At 45.5% G+C, this 21,217-nt stretch overlaps 1 long non-coding RNA gene across 2 annotated transcripts in view; it reads left to right on the top strand.

The window, feature by feature from the left end:
* LOC123800867 (uncharacterized) overlaps positions 1–21,217 on the top strand; it is a 51,786-nt gene that overhangs the window by 23,700 nt on the left and 6,869 nt on the right. Inside the window, exon 3 of one of the 2 annotated variants that reach the window (XR_015722164.1) lies at positions 229–358. This is a non-coding gene — a long non-coding RNA (uncharacterized LOC123800867). Of the gene's footprint in view, positions 1–228; positions 20,661–21,217 lie in introns of those variants that run through there. The other variant, XR_015722163.1, reaches the window with a different exon arrangement.

The raw sequence follows: 21,217 nt of genomic DNA, 5'->3' as shown, positions 1-21,217 counted from the left end.
CACTGGAGTGACACCTGCGTCACTCCAGGTGTAAAATGCTAAGTCTTTTAATGTGGATTTTCCTTCCCACGGACTCTTTAAAAATAACATAGATTTATCTATTTCTCTGAACGGCTTTTGCCAGGAGACAAGAGTAGAGAAAATGATCTGTTGAGTTTTACTTTTAAGCATAATCTCATCCTTGAATTAACTTTAAAAAATATTTACTGAACATTTACTATGTGCCAGGAAAATACAAGTGCTCACTGAGACAAAGAAAAGTGGAACACAGTTCTTGCCGTTGGAGACTTTCCGGTCCAGAGGAAGCTTAGTCTCCGATACAGTCACACTCAGGGACCGCCAACCAGGAAGCAACAAGGTAAGCCAGGGGTTTTGAAGGAAGGGTAGCATTTTCTCTAGACTTTTATCAGATCAACGACTCTCTCATAAAAATAATGCCCTAATAAGTAGTGATTTTTCCTTTCTCTGTGTTCCTTTACATATCCTTAATTTAAACATTTTGTGATTTTTATAGTATATTCACAATACCGTTTCGTGCTCTTCTAAGCATCAAGTTATAAGCATTTCCTTTTCCTAAATAATTCCCATCATAATTCCCATCTGTTGGTGAATGTAATTTCCTTTACCGTCCCCCACGGTAGGATAGTTGGGCTATTTTCAGTTGTTTTCATAGTTAAAGTTGATGGTGTAAAGGGTAACTTAATGCATGTAGCTTTTTTCTTCTTTAGTATCATTTTCTTAAACTTAGGTCTGCAAAGTAGGATGGATGGAGGTCAAGGAGCATGAACAGTTCTCTCTCTCAGTTGTCCCCCACCCCCCAGAAAAGTTGGGCCCATTTACAATGTCACCAGCAACCTGTTTCACCAATGTGTCAGCAATGGGTGATTTTGTGTGTTTGTTTTTTGGTTTTTTTAATCTGCTGATCTCATAGCTATGCCATGATGCGTCATGGTTATTTTATTTTATTTTTTTTAAAGATTTTATTTATTCATTTGACACAGATAGGGACAGCCAGCGAGAGAGGGAACACAAGAAGGGGGAGTGGGAGAGGAAGAAGCAGGCTCATAGCGGAGGAGCCTGATGCGGGTCTCGATCCCACAACGCCGGGACCACGCCCTGAGCCGAAGGCAGACGCTTAACCGCTGTGCCACCCAGGCACCCCGCGTCATGGTTATTTTAATTCACGTTTTGGTGATAACTCTGTTTCCACATTCTTCCTGGTTGTCCTCTCAGTGACGTCCTGCTCAGGTCCAGCGAGCAGGATTGGACAGGCAGAGAGCCGGTGAACGGGCCCTTTGGGGAGACCACATGGCTGTGGCAGGCGCAGAGGTAGAAGGAAGACACAGGCCGTTTTGAGGGGTGTAAGGTAGACCAAAAGAAGAACTGGTGGAGTTGAGGCTAGAAAGGAAAGTGGAGGCCAGTGTGTGCAAAAGTTTGCTTTGAATCCTGTGGGGTTTTTAGTCTCATTTGTACAAAATGCCTCATAGGAGCAAACAATGGGGATGGTCTCTTTTAACTCTGATGGATCCATGGGGCCAGCATCCACAACGGCCGGCTCCAAGTCCCCCTGTCACCTCTAGCCAACCAAACTCCTGCCCCTTGCCTTCTTTTGCACCTGGGGCCTGCTGCTTCCCTCGCTCGGGCCCACCTGCCTCACCCCCTCCAGTTTCACACTCCGGGAGCCCCAGCCTCCTCAGGGGCCACCCCACACTCCCTCTCAGTGCACAGTGTGGTTCTCGCTACTTCTGATTTGGGCTCTATCCACCTGACTCAGCCCGGCAGCCAGCATCGGTCCTGGGCATTGGATCCCCAGTTCTGCACTCCCCCTGCGCCCACTCCAGTCCCCTTGGGACATGTTCTCTCTGTCCTGCAAGAGGGTTAAAAACCACCAGTCTTGGGAAAGAGGCAGGCACAGTGTCTTTCTGTGTCTACCAGGAAAACTGGGCAGCCTGAAACAGAACTGTGGAGGAGAGGAGTGTGTCAGCCTTTGAAAAAGCACCGAGGCCTTGGTTCCTGAGTTTTGTGGAACCTTATGTGATAGTGTTTGCAAGTATGAAAATCCCAGATGTGAAATAAGGCTCCCTAGACAGTGGCCTGGGAGCACCCTCTGACCCAAGCCTTGCACTTGTGACTTTCTATAAGCAGACTTTTTGATAGGAAGCCCTGGGTGCCACTGCTTCCGGCTGCATACATTGGGGAAACTTCTTCACCCCAGTAAGCCGCAGTCTTCACACCTAGGAAATGGGACTAATAAAACCAATGCAAGACGTTGTGAGGATTAAATGCAGGAATGTATACAGAGGCCTTCCTGCCTAGAGACACTCCGTAAGTGGTCGTCAGGGTAATTCGGGTTGATTTGGTCAGCCGCCCGCCTCTGGGCCTCTTCCGTACACACCAGCATGAACGCCGTTCATAACGTGGTTGAGCATCTGGCCCCAAACCCTCAGACCCCCTGCCCGGGGCCATTCCCTCCGACCGGATCTGAAGACCAGAGCTTCCTCCCAGACCTCTGCGGTGGGTCGAGATGTGGGTCTCCGGACGGCCGCCCGTGCTAGCGGCAGCACTTCCTCCAGGGCAGGCAGAGGAGACAAAACCAAATCTGTGGGCGCCAGTAGCGCAGCCCTCCCGTTAGCTGGGCCTTGATGGGAGGGGCTGCCCCGAGGGCCCGAGGCGGGGCTTTCCCTGAAGCCATCGTGGCTTCCACACCAGTTAGGGGTCTTGCCGCGCCTGGCCCAGCCAAATCTTGGGGGCCGAGGGGGGCGACTTAGCACGGGGTGCTCTGCTCAGCCCACAGGGCCGAAGTCATTGTCCCCAGTGCTCTGCACATGGGAGGGGGCCGCCGAGGGTTCTGCCCCCCCAGGGTGCTCTGTGCGGACAGGCGCTACTCTGTCTTGGAGGAAGGCGTGAAATCATGTCTGTGGCAGCGCTGAGAAAACAACAAAGAGCCACACACGTGTAGGGATCCCAACTGTGAGTTCGGGCGGGAGCCACACCCCGACGGCTTCCCGGGCCTCCGGAGCCTGTGCCGGCGGCCTGCTGGGATGCTGGAGCAGATTGCATGGTTCGCCAGGAGGTTCTCCAGCACCTCCTTTCTTTTCAGACGAGGCGGATTAAATCACATCCTCATCAGACTGGGTCTGGAGTAAGCCGTGTTGATGAGATCACTCAGACTCCAAGCTTGTCCCCACACTTACCTGTGCACACCCCTGAGGGAATTCTGGCAGCTCCAAAAAGTAGAAAACCAGTTGCTTTTGATCCTGGCCTACAGTTTGCTCTCATATTGTGGGAAAGCAATTATTAACTTGTCTTAACTTGACGTTCAGAAACATCTCAGTATCTGTTTTTTATTAACTATGTCCCACCAGACAGTGTAAGACAAATGGAGGGAAAGGTAAAGCTTTGAACATTATCTTCGGGACCAGCTGGAGGAAAATTAAGAAAGAACAATCATATTAGCATGTATTCAGTTCCTCCCTCCCCTAGATATTGTCTGCATTCTCCTTTTATCCTGACAGTAATGGTGGGACCTATTATTGCCATGTTTAAACAAATGAATCTCAGCTATTGGCATAAGCAATATTTTACCTGGTTTTTTTTTTACAATGAAAAGTAAATGAAGCTATGTTTAGTAAAGCAATGGGGATGCTTTTCTCCCTCTACCAAAACACAAGTTCTGGTAAATGTGTTGGTTGCATGATTCTTGTATGTTCTTTGAATATTTCCCATTGGTTCTTCTTTGGGAAGGCTCCCTGCTGATATTTGCCAGGGCTAAAGCAAGAATGAAATGGGGGCTCCCTGGCCCACAGCTCGTGCTGCTGCTCTCTGCACCCTCTGTTCTGTTCCTCACAGCAGAGGGCCTGTATCTTGCACGCAGATAACCCTGTCCAAACTTCATTCTGTGCTCCCACCGGAGCCCCCTGGCTACCTCTTGGGCCCCTTGGTGTGCACAGCAGACACACTGCCCACCTTTGGGAGGGCAGATCTGGGGAAAAGTTCATCAAAGGCCCTACAAGAGGGCTTGGGATCATTTCAACAGAGAATTCCAGGGCCCTGGGCACCCAGAGCCTGATCTGGAAGGCGCTTCTTGTCCCTGGCCCCCCTGGACTCCTCCTCACTCCACAGGGAAGAGCCCAGGCATAGGAAGGCCTGAGCAGATGGTCCTATAAAGCAGAGTGTATGGGACGGGAACCCTGACTGCCTGACCCAAGGGCGATATTTAGTACCGTGTGCCGATGCCAGCCCAGCTGGGAAGCCAAGGGAAGAAGCATTGGCTGTCCTGGCCCCAGAGGACCAATAAGCACATCCCTGGACCCCAGTGCAAGTCCCCAGAGTGGAACTCAGAAGGACTGGATGCCCTTTCCACCTAAAAGTCTCCTTAAGCTGGCCTCAACCCACTGCTCCCAACTTATTCCCAGCATGTTTCCAATTAAGGAGTATCCTCCTCCCCCCAGTAAAAGGATCTAGGCCTGAAGCGGCTGCTGCAGACGACTTGACCCATGAGGCCCCACCAAGGACATAAACTGACAAGGTAAAGTAGCCCGAGACGACAGCCTCAAAGACCAGACAGAGGAACAGACACGAAAAATGGGTGCTCAGCTCCGGCTTCCATTCCTGAGTATAGTACCCGGACGAAGGTGTTTACAGACCTGGAATTTAGTGGGTGAGGAAATTGTGCAGAAGCAGGTCTCGAAACCTGCCACGTAAGTCGTGTAACAACTCTGAGCCTCGGTTCTTGACTATGAAACAAGGATAGATCTCCTCCCCGGGGTTTTGTAATGTGTACGTGGAGATAATGTAAACAAAAGTGTCTTATGCTATAAAGTGCTTCACAGACGTAAGGGGGTGTTGCTGGGTGATTTGGAGATCTTATCAAGTCACCTTTAAAAAATAGTTTTAACGTGGTGTACTTTGTATACCATTAAATTCACCCATTTGAAGTGTACAACTCGGTGATTTTTTTTCAGTAAAGTAACAGAGTTGTGCAACCCTCGCCACAATCCAGTTCTAGAACATTTCCATCACCCCAGAGGGACCCCTGATGCCCGTTTGCTGCAGAGCCCCCCGCCCAGCCTGAGGCAACCATGGATCTGGTTTCTGTTGCTTTAGATTTGTCCTTTTCTGGACATTTCCTATAAACGGAGTCCTATAATATGTAGTCTTTTATATTCGAGTTACTTTTTACAACATTTTATATGTTGTCTTTTCCTTTTCTACTCTGCAATTCCCAACTCACCAGATGATTTTATCCTAAAAGTTTATGTCTTGAATTGGCCTTTGAACCTCACTTACACTTCCCAAAAGAAATGATGTTTTAAGTCATGGTTAAGTTTCCAGGCCAACTCCCGATGCCTGTTTAACCCCAAGCAGAGCTGAACTAGAGTATAAATACTTCTTCCAGTCTGAATTTTGGGTCCTGGGAGGAGGGGGCCACGGAATACAGAAGGGACATAGGAAAAGGTCTCCTCCTGCTTTCCCCTGTACAAGGTGCTCCCAGTCACATCTTCGGCATGGGCAAAACTTCCTTGGGCACCTCTCTCTAGATCGGAGTGGGATCCTTGGATTGCCTGCACTGGAATTCATCATTCAACAGAAGCGTTTTGAGAGCCCCTGAGAGCCAAGCGTCTATTCTCGGGCCCTGTCCCATATTTGGGAACAGAATCTCTGCGGGTGGACCCGAGGAACCTGTCCTATTTTACAAGCCCTCCAAGAGATGAGAATGCACAAGAAAGTCTGCATCTTCTCTGTGGGACTGGCTGTCCCTGAATTTCGGAGGCCCTAAGCCCTCCAGGCCTAGGCTAGCCACCCAGTATTGATTACGTACCCCCTGCAATGAACAAAACGCCCTTCCCTCATGTAGCTCTTGTCTGCTAGATAATAAAAGAGCCTCCAGCATCCAGCACCGCCCCTGTGCATTTCTGTATTTTCCAGATTTTCTTGTCTAATAGTTTAAAATTAGAAGGAGGGAAAACGGCTAAACTGGATTCTACAGCCGTCCGTCCTTCCCTGCTCGGAGCCCTGCTATAACTGCACTGAATGGCTTGATCGGCTCCCTCCCTGTTGCTGGGCACCAGCTTCCGCAGGACGGGCTGCCTTTGCCCTATTCCTGCTGCCGAGCGAGCGCCGTGGCCGGCACACAGTGCGCGCTCAGTGAGAACCTGCCGAGGGTGGGAAAAGAGAACAAATCTGGGGGCGCCTGCGGGGCTCCGCGGGAGTCTACTGGAGAGTCTCTCTCTCCCTCGCCCTCTGCCCCTCCCCCCACGCGCTTGAGGGCTCACGTGTGTGCGCGCACGTGCTCTCTCTCTCTCATCTTAAAAAATAAAGAAGACAACAAATCTGATTGAACAACTCAATACTTGGGGTCCATATTCCTATGCACTTGAAAGTAATTAAATTTTTCAGAGACTGTCTCTTAGTGCCACGTGGATGCCTGGTGAATCCCTGCAGTTTCTGACAGAAATTAAGGGAAAATAAAGAGTCCAGGCTTTTTGAAGAAAGATGATTTGGGGCCCAGAGGCCATTAGAGGCAGGCTCCTGCCCCTTCCCAGTCTGTGGCACCGTTGCAGCGGCCCCAAGAAATTAATATCCTGCCTCGCCTCACTACCATTTTTCCTTTGCTCTTGCTGTGCCCTGGGATTATGTCCCTCCATAAAGTGTTAGGACAGAGGCTTTGCCTCAGGCTCTGTTGTCTGAGGCAGTTAAAAAACTACATATATTTTATATATATTTATTATGTGTATATATAAATGATGGTAATATGTGTAATATGCATACATTTGTGTACGTGAATATGCGTGTGTGTATATGTGTGTGTGTGTGTACATGAGATGAACCTTGATCCATGAAAGACAGGAGGAGGTGGTTATATATATATGTACACATTGTATGATTTTAGGAGATGATTTTAGGAGGGATATGTTTACAAATGTGTAAATTGTTTTTGAAAGAATACATAAGGAGCGCCTGTGCCTCAGTAGGTTAAGTAGCTGCCTTCAGCTCAGATCATGATCTCAGGGTCCTGGGATCGAGCCCCATGTTGGGCTCCCTGCTCAGCAGAGAGTCTGCTTCTCCCTCTGCCTCTGTTCCTACCCCCTGCTCGTGCTCTCGCTGGCTCTCTCTCTCTCTTTCAAATGAATAAATTTTAAGATCTTAAAAAAAAAAGAAAGAACACAGAAGAAACTGGTAAAAATCATTGCCTCTACAGAGGAGGAGTGGCTGAGGACAAGTAGAGAGAATTTTCTGTTTTTCTTTTTGTACCCTTTGCATGTCAAACAGTGTGCATTTATTGGGGGTTTTAAGGCACATTTAAAATGTTTCAAAGGCAGTGAGCCTAGAAAGGCCAGAGGCCCTCAGGAGAACGCAGAGAGTGCAGAGTAAGTCATGTAGAACGGCCCAGATGACCAGACAACAGATGAGAGACGTGATGTCCCAGAAGCCAGCATGTGTTGCACCAAAGCCGAGTCAAATGGATCACATTTCAGGGAGTAAACCAGGGCAGGTGTCTCCCTCCACTCTGGTGATGACACATAAGCCCCCAGGATGAAGGAGGACAGACACCTTAGGGAAAAGAAGAAAGAGGAGAAAATACTGACTTCACCGAGCTTAAAACTAAAATGACCTGGAAAACCCTCAATTGTCTGAATTTGCCTGGAATTGACTGCTGGCTTGTTGTTACTGTTGTATTTCACTAGAAGGCAAGATGGGAGCTCATGGTAGTCTTGGAAGTTACATCACAGAAAGATAAAATTAGGTTTTCTTTTTTGGATATCTGAAGTTGTAGCCTAGAAAATATAACACCCACACACCTGTTGGCTGGTTTAGTCGTCTCAACCACCCCTGCAAGGTTGGTATCACCCACATTTTACCGATGGGAAAACCAAGACTTAGAGAAGTTAAATGATTTAATTGAGGTTATACCACATCTAAGTGTTAGAGTTGAGTGTTAGTGTCAGACCTAGGTGCTTTTTCCAAGAGAGACTCGCACATCTGCCAATTAAAAGGCTAGTAGGTGGGGCGCCTGGGTGGCTCAGCCGTTAAGCGTCTGCCTTTGGCTCAGGTCATGATCCCAGGGTCCTGGGATCGAGCCCCGCATCGGGCCCCCTGCTCGGCAGGAAGCCTGCTTCTCCCTCTCACACTCCCCTTGCTTGTGTTCCCTCTCTCGCTGCCTCTCTGTCAAAATAAATAAATAAAATCTTTTTTTAAAAAGGCTAGTTGGCTTTTAACTAAATGATGCTTTGGGGTTGGGAGTAGGAGAGACTGAAACAGGAGAGGAATAGGAAATATGGAGGGAAAGATGTGAAGCCCCACCCCCACCCATCTCTGTTTCTCTTTCTCTTGTCTGACTGGTTCCTTCTCCCTTCAACACAATTTGATCTAGGTGTGTCTCCCACTCAGCCCGAATTCCTGGTGACCCAGGGTTTTGGGGGCCTGATTTGAGAAGGCTTGAGTTGACAAACTAGACCATGGATGTCTGTCATTGCCAGAGTGTCCCCCAAGGGACAATGATGATCTGGGTGCGTCTTGATGGTAAACAGTCATAGGCTGTTCTCTCGGTCTGACTTTATAAAATTCAAAGGATTCTGCTCCCAGCTGGTTCTGTGTGATTGAGGAGCAACAGTATTCCGGTGGCAAAACCTTATGGATTATTTATATAAAAATAAAAAGGATGCCTGAAACTATGGAAACTGGAACTCTCTGACCTAACTATGTTTAGTAATAGGAGAGCTTCATGTTTACCAAACACTTCCTTTCCCTTGGGCCCCAGAGTTACTGAATCCATCTTCTGTTGGTCTACTTATTCTCACAGTTATTGGGAGAGGGGTTTTAAAATTTCAAACGATAACTGTGGCTTTGTCTATAACTCCATACAGTTCATCAGGTTTGCTTCATATATTTTGAAGCTCTATTAGAAGGCATGCAAATGGTTAAGATTATTGAATTGAATTGATCCCTTCATTATTTCATTACTCTCTTTATCCCTGGTAATATTCTTTCTCTGAAATCTACTTTGTCTGATATTCATATAACCACTCCAGTTTTCTTTTGACTAGTGTTAGCATGGTATGTTTTTTCTATCCTTGACCTTCAATCTATTTGTGTTTTTATATTTAAAGTGGGTTTCTTCTTGATAGAGTCGAGTCTACTTTCTTATCCAATGTGACAGTCTTTGTTTTAACTTGGGTATTTAGCCCATTTACATTTATTGTGATTATTGATATGGTTGGCTTTAAATCTATCATCTTGTATTTTGTTTCCTGTTTTTCCCATCATTTTTTGTTCATTTTGACCTCTTGTTATGCCTTTTATGGGGGCTAATTAGATATTCTTCATTATTCTATTTTTCTCTCTTTTCTTGATTTTTTAGGGAAAAAATTGTGCTTCTTTAGTGACTGCTTTAGGGTTTATAGTATACATCTTTAACTTGTCACAGTTTAAGTTCAATTGATATTATACCACTTCATGTATAATGTAAGAACCTTATAACGATATACCTATGTATAATAGATAATATAATATATATATATATATGTATGTATACATATGTATACCTATGTGTAATATATAATATAATATATGTACTTATAACAGTGTACCCTTCTGGCTTTGGGTATTGTTGTCATAAGTTTACTTCTAAATAATGCCATTATTATTTTTGCTTTAAGCAATCAATTATCTTCAAAGGAGATTTAGCTAAGGAGAAAAAAGTCTTTAAATTGCTGACATAGTTGTCATTTCTGATGCTCTTTCTTCTTTTATGAGGATCTACGTTTCCCTCTGGTATCATTTCCCTTCTGCTTAGAAGACTTCCAATGACATTTCTTGTAGAATAACTCTGTTGGTGATGAATTTTTTCAGCTTTTGTGTATCTGAAAAAGTATCTTACCTATCTTTCTTTTTTCCTCTTAAAATTCTTTTTTTTTAAGACTTTGGTTTTTTTAGAGAAGTTTTAGGTTCACAGAACAAATTGAGAAGGAAGAATAGATATTTCCCATATACCTCCTGCCCCCACACATGCGTAACCTGAATGGTACATTTGTTGCAATTGTACCTACATTGACCCATACAATCATCCAAAGCCCACAGTTTACCTTAGGGTTCACTCTTTGTGTTGGAATGTCTATGGGTTTAGACAAATGTGTAATGACATGTATTCACTGTTGTAGTATCATATGGAGTATTTTTACCAGCCCAAAAATCCTCTGTATTCCGCCTTCTCATTCCTCCCACTCCAACTCCAGGCAATCTTTTTGCTGTCTCCATAGTTTTGCCTTTTCCAGAATGTCATATGGTTGAAATCATACAGTACATAGCCTTTTAAGGTTGACTTTTTTCGATTAGTAATATGCATGTCTTTTTATGGCTTGATAGTTCATTTCTTTTCAGCACAGAATAATATTCCATTGTCAGGATGTACCATAGTTTATTTATTCATCCATCTATTAAAGGACATCTTGGTTGCTTCCAAACTCTGGCAATTATGAATAAAGCTGCTATAAACCAAGGGGTGTGATTCTGGAACATATAGTAAGAATATATTTAGTTTTATAAGAAACCTCCAAACTGTCTTCCAAAGTGGTTGTACCATTTTGCATTCACACTAGCAGTGAATAAGAGTCCCTGCCACTCCACATCCTCACCAGCAGTTGTCAGTGTTGACAATGTACCAGATTCTGGCCATTCTAATAGGTATATAGTGATATCTCATTGTTTTAATTTGCATTTCCCTGATGACATACAATATGCTGTGTCTTTTCATACACTGATTTACCATCTGTATATCTTCTTTAGTGAGGAGTCTGTTAAAATTGTATTCGGGTTTTTTTTTTATTACATCTCGTTTTTCTCTTATTGTTGAGTTTTAAGAGTTCTTTATAGGGGCGCCTGGGTGGCTCAGTTATTAAATCTGCCTTCAGCTCAGGTCATGATCCCAGCTTCCTGGGATCGAGCCCCACATCGAGCCCCACGTTGGGCCCCTGCTCAGCAGGGAGCCTGCTTCTCCCTCTCCAGCTCCCCTGTGCTTGTGTTCCCTCTCTTTGCTATCTCTCTCTGTCAAACAAACAAACAAACAAATAGTTCTTTATATATTTTGGATAACAATCCCTTATCAGTTGTGTCTTTTGCAAGTATTTCCTCCCAGTTTTAGGGCTTGTCTTCTCATTCTTTTGATCATCTTCATTTTTTAAGATATTTTCATTGAGTATAGAATTCTAGTTTGACAGTTTTTTTTCTTTTTAATAATTCAAAGGTGTCATTCTTCTGTCTTCTAGCTTGCTTTGTTTCTGACCAAAAAAATCTTCTGTCATCTTGATTTTTGTTTCTCTGTAATACGTGTTTTTCCTCAACTGTTTTTTATTCTCTCTTTATCACTGGCTTTAAGCAATTTGATTGTGATGTGCCTTGGTATTGTTTTCTTCATGTTTTTGTGCTTAGGATTTGTCAAGCTTCTTGGATCTGTGGGCTTATCATTTTTACCAAATTTAGAATATTTTGGCCATTATTTCCTCAAATATTATTTTTGATCCCCTGGGCCCCCGTTCCAGGGACTCCAGTTTCTAAATTACACATATGTTAGGCCACTTAAAATTATTCCACATTTGATTGATACTCTAACTTTTCCCTAGTCTTTTTTTTAAGTTTCGTTTTGGATAGTTTCTATTGCTAGGTCTCCAAGTTCACTCTTCTTTTTTTCTGCAACGTATAATATATTAGCCCCGGCCAGTGCATTTTTCATCTTGGACATTATAGTTTTCATCTCTGTAAGTTCAGTTTGGACCTATTTTATATCTTCCATGTCTCTACTTACCATGATCAGTCTTTCCTCTAGCTTCTCAAAATAGAGAATATAGTCCTAATAACTTAAAAAATAGTATATGTGAATTCTATCATCTGTATTCTTTCTGGGTCAGTTTTAACTCACTGATTTTTCTTCTTATTCTGGATTGTATTTTCCTGCTTTTATGCATGCCTAGTACTTTTTGTTTGGATGCCAAACATTGTGAATTTCACTTTATTGGATATGAATGTTTTTATATTTATATAAAAAGTTCTGAGTTCTGGAATGCAGTTAAGTTACTTGGCAATACTTTGATCATTTCAGGTCTTATTTTTAAATTTTGTTAGGCCAGATCAGAACTGCATTTAATTTAGAGTTAATTTTTTCTCCCAAGGCAGGACCTCCTTAGTATTCTAGTCAATGCTTCTTGATTTGTAATGTTTTCCACACTGGCTGTTGGGAACAGGAATTACTTTTGATCCTAAGTGAGCTCTGAGTACTCTTCCCTCAAATCCTTAGGGTGGCTCTTTCTCTTGTCTCAGCCAGATTCTTCACATGCATGGGCTGACCACTACTCAAATGTGTACTCAGGGGGCACCCTTTGCAGATCTTCAGCATTTTCTCTCTGTGCAGCTGTCTCCCCTCTGCTACTCTGCCCTGTGAGCTCTAGCTTCTTTGGCTTCCCTGGACCCCATCTCTGTTTAGCCAGCTCAGAGAGTGCCCTGGTCCCTGCCTGGGCTCCCTCCATATGCCACAGCCCATGAGCAGGCAATTGGAGTGTTCATCTCATTAGTTCTTCATCTCATTTCCTGCCAGTGTTTCAAATATTTTGTCCAGTTTTTAGTAGTTTTGCATGGAATGATAAATTAAATCCTTATTACTCCATCTTGAATAGAAAAGGAAGTCTTTTAACTAACATTAAGTGCCCTTCTGTGCTTATGGGGACAAAGAGAGGACCTTCCCATGTGGCTGGTCCATGACTGTGAATCCTTAAAGCAATCCAGCAGGCCTATACCCCCCCCCCCAGGACTCAAGTACAGATCCACCTGACCTGGGCACTCTTCAGAGGCAAATGTTACACCACCTTTTTTTTTTTTTAAGATTTTGTTTATTTATTTGACAGAGAGAGAGACAGCCAGCAAGAGAAGGAACACAAGCAGGGGGAGTGGGAGAGGAAAAAGCAGGCTCCCAGCAGAGGAGCCTGATGCAGGGCTCGATCCCAGGACCCTGGGATCACGCCTTGAGCCGAAGGCAGATGCTTAACGACTGAGCCACCCAGGCACCCCAAATGTTGCACCACCCTTAAATTGACAGCCAAACATTGTGTCTGGAACAACAAAGAAAGAGGTGAAAAATCAGTTAATAAGACAGACCCGTAGTCCTATAAGGCCACTCGATCTGTATCTTTCCTCATGACAAGAGGGAGGAGTAAGCTGGTGTTGATGCTACCCCAAAACTCCACCAGTGGTGAATCACTAGGCCCCCAGTAGCATAATACCCCATCTAGGAACCTAACAGTTTAGCCCACAGGCCATTCCCCTCAGTTGGGCCATCTCTTTTCATGCTATTTTGTTAGCGGTTGTCGCAAAGAATCATGGTTACTTTACTTTGATTTTCTGATGGCCCCCTGATCAGACTCATTCTCTAGAGCGTGCTAGTCAGTGGGAGATGCACGGAGCAGCAGGAGGGCATCTGAAAGCTTCGAAATGCAGAATTTCAGGTCCCAACCCAGACCTACCAAATCAGAATCTGCAAGTTAACAAGATCCCCAGGAGATTTATATGCAATTAAATTTTGAGAAACTCTGCTCTAGAGGAAGGATTCTGAGGGTCCATCTGTGATAAAGTCCATCTGGCTCAAAACATTTCCAGTATGAGGCTGTGTGTCCAGTGTGTCCATACCTTCAATCTTGACCTTACTACAGGGCCTCAGTCCAACCCCTAGTAGAGTTAAAGACATGTCTTCTGTGTAAACCAAGAACGCTGCCTCTGGCTATTTACCATAATGGGGCACCTGGATGGCTCAGTAGGTTAAGCATCCAACTTTTTATTTTGGCTCAGGTCATAATCTCAGGGTTGTGAGATCGAGCCCTACATCGAGCCCTCCACACCCAGTGTGGAGCCTGGTTCAGATTCTCTCTCCCTCTTCTTCTGCCCCTCCCCCCTCTAAAACAAACAACTCCAACAACGTGTACGCAAAGAGACTTGTACAAGAAAGTCCGTTGCAATATAGTTTGCAGCAGCAAAGAATTGGAAACAACTTGGGTGTCCCATAACAGGAGAATGGATAAATACATCACCATATATTCATTGTCTTAGTTTGAGGTCTCCCTAAAACAGACCCAGAGACAAGGCCACAAGTACAAGTAGTTTATACGGGGGGTGAGCAGATGCGTGACAGATGAAGAAGCCAAAATGGTGTGTTCTTATGGCAGATAAGGACATGGTGCCCAAAGCCCCCTTTAGGGAAGGCCTCGCTGCCCAGCTGCAGGGGTTGGGATTAGCAGAGGGTCTGCCTCAGCTCCCAAGAGCAGCTTCACCGGATGTCATGCCCTCCCAGGCAGCTCACAGCCGGGGACTGAGGGAGGCAGACATTTTGGATCACTTGGGACACTCTGAAGGTTGCTACTTGCTCCTGAGCTCCCTGTGGGTTTGCAGGTGTTAATTCCTAAAAAATGCCTTGTGCCCAGGCTATAATTCAGCATCTGCTTCCAGAGAAGCCAAACTGAGATGCTATCAAGCCTGTAACTCCTGTGGGCAAGTAATGGAGCTTAACCTCTGGGGACCTCTGGGAGCTGGTGCAGGGCATGTACCCCAGAGTGGAGCAGGGGAGCTGGAGAAGGTATCCACGAGCTCGCCTCAGGCATGGATGAGGCCTGCTCTGGGAGCTGATAAGTCCCAGCCCTCTGCCTGCCCCACTGGCAGCACAGCGGGCTCCAGCAGCCAGAGAAAGCCCTCCGGCACTAACGTGGGTGTGGGCCAGTGCAGCCGGGCCTGTGTGCTGGATCTGGGCAGGCAAGGTTCCTGGTCGGTACAGGGGCTGCTAAACATCATACAAAGAGTAAACAGCAAAAATGAATGAAATATTTGTATCAATGTGAATAAATCTCACAAAAACAATATTGAGTGAAACAAGCCAGTTGCAGAAGGAGATTTACAATCTAGTGTAATTTATGGAAAAGTTTAAAACATGCCAAACAAGAACAAATATTTTTGAGAGTTATGTATTCGTAGTAAAAGCAGAAAATACGATGAACAGCAAATTCAGGCCAGTCACGACCACTGACAGGGAGGGGTGGGATTAGAGGTTACACACAGGAGGCCTTAAAATAAAACTGTATTTTTAAGTGTTTTGTTTTTTATGCCAGGTAGTAGGTATATATATGACCATTATATTCTAAATTTTTTGTATGTCTGCAATTTTTTAAATTAAAAAGTAATAACCAAAGTAAAATCTTACTGGAAGAATCTAAATGATCTTAAGGATTAAGGGTCTTTTTTAACTTTAAAAATGCATCTATAAAAGGGCACAAGAAAATGTAATAGTAACTGTCATTGGAGAGTAGAAATATTTCCAACTTTATACCTTCTCTGAACCTTTTTTAACATGAGCAGAAACTGCTTTAAAAAAATAATAAAAGCACCTATGATTCCACCAACTAAACACCATTATTTTCTTTTTTCTCCTCTTTTCTTTCTTTTCTTTTTATCTTTTTTTTAGAGAGAGAGCATGAGAGCACGGGAGGGGTAGAGAGAGAGGGAGGGAGAATCTTAAGCAGGCTCCACACCCAGTGTGGAGCCCTTCGTGGGGCTTGATCTCACGACCCTGAGATGAGAACCTGCGCTGAAACCACAAGTTGGACACTCAGCTGACTGACCCAGGAGCCCCCATTTTCTTTTTTTCCCAAGGCAGTAAAGGGAAGGGCAAAATGGGTGAAGGGGAGTGGGAGATACAGGCCTCCAGCTATGAAATGAACAACTCGTGGGAATGAAAGGTGTGACATAGGGAATCCAGTTAATGCTGTTGTAATGGTTTATATTCTTCTGGCAACCACAGTTTGTTGTCTGTGTTTATAGGTCTGTTTCTGCTTTTCTTTGTTTGTTCATTGTCTTTCTAGATTCCATGCGTCATATGGTGTTTGTCTTTCTCTGACTTATTTCACTTAGCATCATACCGTCTAAGTCCATCCATGTTGTGCCAAATGACAAGAACTCATTCTTTCTTTTATGGCTGAGTGATAGTTCGGTGTGTGTGTGTGTGTGTGTGCGTGTGCGTGTGTGTGCGTGTGTGTGCGTGTGTGCCACATCTTCTTCATCCATTCATCAGTTAGTGGACGCCTGGGCTGTTTCCTCATCTTGGCCATTGTAAATAATGCTGCGATAAACATAGGGAGGCATGTATCTTTTCAAATTAGTGTTTTCATTTTCTTTGGGTAAATACTAACTAGAGGAATTATTGGATCGTAGGGTAGTTCTGTTTTTAATTTTTTGAGGAATCTCCATACTGTTTTCCACAGCGGCTGCGTTCCCGCCAGCAGAGCATGAGTGTTCCTTTTTCTCCACGTCTTCACCAACACTCGTTACTTCTTGTCTTTTTTGATTCTAGCCCCTCTGACAGGTGTGAAGTGATATCTCATTGTGGTTTTGATTTGCATTTCCCTGATGAGGGTGACGTTCATGTGTCTGTTGGCCGTCTGGATGTTTTTTTGGAGAAATGTCTATTCAGGTCTCTGTCCATTTTTTAATCAGATTATTTGGGGTTTTTGGTGTTGAGTTGTATAAATTCTTTATACATTTTGGGTGGTAAAGCTTTATTGGCTCTATCACCTGCACGTAGCTTCTCCCACCCCATCGATCGCCATTTTGTTTTGTCGTTGGCCTCCTTCCCTGTGCTAGCTTCATTTCCATGAATCCCTTTCCAGACTTGCCCACACACGTACGCAGCGCTGAGCTGCGATCATACTGCATATGTACTTTATACTCTACTTTTCTCACTCAATCATCTATGATAGGTCTATAAATGTTTCTCCATTTCTATGTGGTCTATAAAGAATCGTCATTTTAATGCCTGCATGGTACGTAGCCGTGTTGGTGCGTTCAACCAGTTCTCTATTTTGGACATTTATGTTGCTTCTAAATTTTAGATATTGAAATAACTTTATGACAAATATACTCATGCCGGTTTTTGTTTATGTTAAATATAACCTTAGCAGGATCCCAGGGGTACAATTACTAAGTCAGGGGGTGTGACTGTCTGTGTGGAATTTTGCCACAAAACACATAAAGCTTTCCCTTTGACAATGGCTATTTACTTAAAGCCCTGGGCCCTCCCGAATGCCTAGGAATCTTCATTTTAGAAATCATCTATTTTGGGCTTGTTTTTGTTTTACTTGGTGGTGGGGAGGCTAAAGAAGACAGCTCAGAGGAGATGGGCAAACCCCAGTTTGCCCAAAGAAATGTCTATTTTGTAAGGGGCATGAAGAATTTAGGAGTAAGGCAGACCTGATTTCTGGTCCTGACTGCTACTGCGGGGTTGTGCGGCCTTAGGAAAACAGCCCTTTCCTCAAAGACTGAGTTTCTTCACCTCTGAAAGAGAGATCTCAACTCTGTCTACCTCATGGGTCTGTTCTGAGGATAAAATGAGAAAACGCACCGAAACACTGGATGTGGAGCTTGGCCCGTGGTCAGTGCTCCACGGTCCGGGCTGAAACGAAGATCAGCAGGAAAGCCGCCCGTGGCCCTGTGCATCAGAGGCACCGCCCAGCCCTGCTGGGGGGAAAGGCGCAGAAGCTGGACCCACAAATCTGCCCCGTGACAAAGTAGCTTCCTAGATGAAAGGCTGATATTTCTCAGTGGCTCCGACGCTGGTGAAAATTAAATGATTTGAAGGAAGGGGAGGGAAAGAAACTTCTGGGAACTTACGAGCTTGTATTATTCATTGTAGCCCAGAAATGAGAGGAAACTGCTGGTCCCTGAACAACTATTATGTCCCAGGTGTGTCACGGACACTCGCTCCCCCAGGCCTCCCTGCTGTGTGAGGAAAACTTGGAATCATCTAGGCAACCCGTGTTTGCACCCTTGCCCTGACCCGCACAAGCTGGGGAACTGCACAAAACTGTCAGTAATGTTTCCTCGTGTGTAGAATGGGGGTGATTATCATGCTGGGAAGAAACCATTTCTGTATGAGCGACTGGCACAGAGCGGGCACGCAGTGGCCGCTGTAACTGAAACTTGCCCCAGCGCTGAGATTGGGGCCGGGTCTCTTGCCTCCAAAGCCCACATTCCCTCTCTCTATGCAAATACCACCGTCTGTGAGATACAGAACCCTGGAGAAAGACTTTTTTAATTTTTTTTAAAGATTTTATTTATTTATTTGAGAGAGAGGGAGTGCATGCGAGAGAGAGAGCACGAGTAGGGGGTAGGGGCAGAGGAAGAAGCAGACTCCCCACTGAGCAGGGAGCCTGACTTGGGGCTCCATCCCAGGACCCTGGGATCATGACCTGAGCCGAAGGCAGATGCTTAATTGACTGAGCCACCCAGGTGTCCTGGAGAAAAATTTCTGTTGATTCCAGTAAGGGATTCTTCTGGGCGTTTTTTCAGAGCGTTCTATAATCGTGAAATTCCTCTCTCCACTCATTTCTGAGTTTTCTTTCTTATTCAAGAGCTCGAAAAGAATGGAGACCCCAAAACGTATAAAGATTTACCCCAGATCAGAACAGCCACCAGGGGCAGCACCTGGGTGGCTCATTTGGTTAAGTGACTGTCTCTTGTTTTCAGCTCAGGTCATGACCTCGGTGTCCTGGGATCGAGCCCCCCATCAGGCTCTGGGCTGAATGCAGACTGTTTGAGATTCTCTCTCCCTCTGCCCCTCCCTGCGTGCTCTCTCTCTCTAAAATTAACAAATATATCTTAAAAAAAAAAAAAGAAGAAGAGCCACTAGGAACAGAAACCCTGATATCCTCATGTAGAGCTGTCCCCACCTCTTCTTGGGTGACAGCTTCCCCTGGAATAGCTGACATTCACACAGGGGAAGCAAGCTCAGAGAAAAGTAAAGCTGCATTCTAAAGCCTTGGGGATATTCCCCACACCTTGTTGAACCTGTTTGGTTAACAGATAAGGAAACTGAGGCCCATTCAGTCACGTGGGTCATGATTGCTCCACGCTTTCGTGTCTGAAACAAAATTACTAACCACCCTGTTTCTGGTAAACAGTGTTTGAGGTCTCACATCAATATGAGCTATCCTACATGAGAACGCCTCTCGCCGTGCAGTTAAATCTCCGCCTTTCTAGAGTAATCTCTGCCCGAAATACGCCCGTGGCTGGGACGGCCCGTTGCGCAGGAAATGACCACGGCTCCACGGGCATGCGGAAGTCTGCATCAGGAGAATGGAAGGAAACCTCACATATTGTATCTTTCCAGTACCAGACTTGATACGGGGCCTCCTTCTGCCAAACGGTCGCTCTTCGCCCTGGTCCCCACGTGAGGGGCTGGATCCCCCACACTAGGTTGTTTTCAGCCCACAGGAGCCGGCTGAAAGAACGGACTCTGCTCACAGCGGGTACCGCACTTTGCTGTTCTTAGCCTCGGTTTCCTTCTCTGGAAGATGGGTTTGGTCATCTTTCCCACCTCCAGTCCGATGGCTGGCAATACCATCTGTGGACTGCCTCCCACGCTGGAATCTCCATCGTCAGCCTCTCTCCTGAGCTCTAGATTCATGCACATGACTGTCCCCTGGACCTCTGCTCTTGACGTCCAACAGTCAACACAGCCCGGTGGAGCCTTCCATTTCCTGCCCCTCCACACCCGCTCCTCCCCTCATCTGCCTCTTCCCTGTGACACCCTCAGCCTCAGGCCAAAGACCCAGGGGCCCTAACTCCTCCTCTTCTTCCATCATCTAGCTCTGCCAGCTTCCCCTACAAGCTGCATCCAGAACCTGACTATTTCTCACCACATACACCGTGTCCACCTAGACCCAGCATTTTCTGGCCAGGAACCAATGGATCCCTGTATCGGAATAATGTTTTTACGTACGTAAAATGCTGGGGATTACAAAGAAAACCAATCACATTGAATCGTAGTTATTAAAATACTTTAAAGAACAGACTTACGCCTGGGTGGCTCAGTCAGTTGGGCATCTGACTCTTAGTTTCCGCTCAGGTCATGGTCTCTGGGTCATGAGATTGAGCCTTGAGTCAGGCTCCATGCTCAGCGGGGAGTCTGCTTGAGATTCTCTTTCCCTCTGCCCCTCCCCCCACTCATTCTCTGTCTCAAATAAGTCTTTTAAATAAACAATAGACTTACAATATATTAATATATGTGCTTCATTGGTACCACATTAAGTGAAAAGATCTAGTGGCAATTCTAATAACTATCATAATGACAAAGTAGTGATGAGTATAAGCAATATTTCTAAATAACTTGCGGAAACTGTATGTAATGGGTTGTAAATCCATCTGTGATTTCCACTGGTGACAAGTCACAGGCACTGCTCTTACTGTGATCTGTTGCCTACATTTATCATTGGGGGGAATGCTAACATTAGTTAGAGGTTCATAAAAATAAAGCCATATATATGTACATATGTATATATGTGTGTGTACACACACACACACACACACACACACACACACACACTGCCAACTCCCGTCTAAGCGCAGGAACTCCCTGAATTCCGGATGAGAACACCTGGAGGGGCGCCTGGGTGGCACAGTGGTTACGCGTCTGCCTTCGGCTCAGGGCGTGATCCCAGCGTTATGGGATCGAGCCCCACATCAGGCTCCTCCGCTATGAGCCTGCTTCTTCCTCTCCCGCTCCCCCTGCTGTGTTCCCTCTCTAGCTGGCTGTCTCTATCTCTGTCGAATAAATAAATAAAATCTTTAAAAAAAAAGAACACCTGGAGTTTTGCAGGAGCTTACAACCTGGCCTTCCTCAGTCCGTTTTCCACACGGCAGTCCCAGTGACTGCTTTCCCTCCAAGAGTGTCCCATCCCTGAAAACAAAATACGAAATCCTCACCATGGCCAACAGGGCCTAGGTAATCCGGCTCTGGCTACCTCCCCTCCCTCATCCCTACCACTCTGCCCTCACTCGTTCCACGCCGGTAGGCCCACAGGCCCTTCACCCAGGTGTGCTCCTCTCTCCAGGAACCACGTGGCTCCCTCACTTCCTCGGGACCTCTGCTCGCACAGCCCCTGCTCTCAGTCGCCCTGTACCCTTGCGCCCTGCTTTATGTCCTTGGTGGCTTGTATGCCTACCTGAAATGCCTTACATGTGTATCTCTGCCTTTCTTGTCTGTCCTCCCCGCTGGAGTAGAAGGCCTTATTCCCCATTCTTGGGGGAAAACAAAGCCAGCCCTGTAGAGAGGACTCTAGATTGAACGAGCAGAGAAATGTAAGGTCCAGACTGATGCGCCATGGGTGTTCTGGGCAGGGAGAGTCAGTCAGGGTAG

Source organism: Ursus americanus, chromosome 28, assembly GCF_024610735.1.
Source record: "Ursus americanus isolate L20-20 chromosome 28, mUrsAme1.1.p, whole genome shotgun sequence".
Classification (NCBI taxonomy): Eukaryota; Metazoa; Chordata; class Mammalia; order Carnivora; family Ursidae; genus Ursus; species Ursus americanus.
Note: the sequence above shows the minus strand (reverse complement) of the source record. Positions and strands in the feature narration are given on the sequence as shown.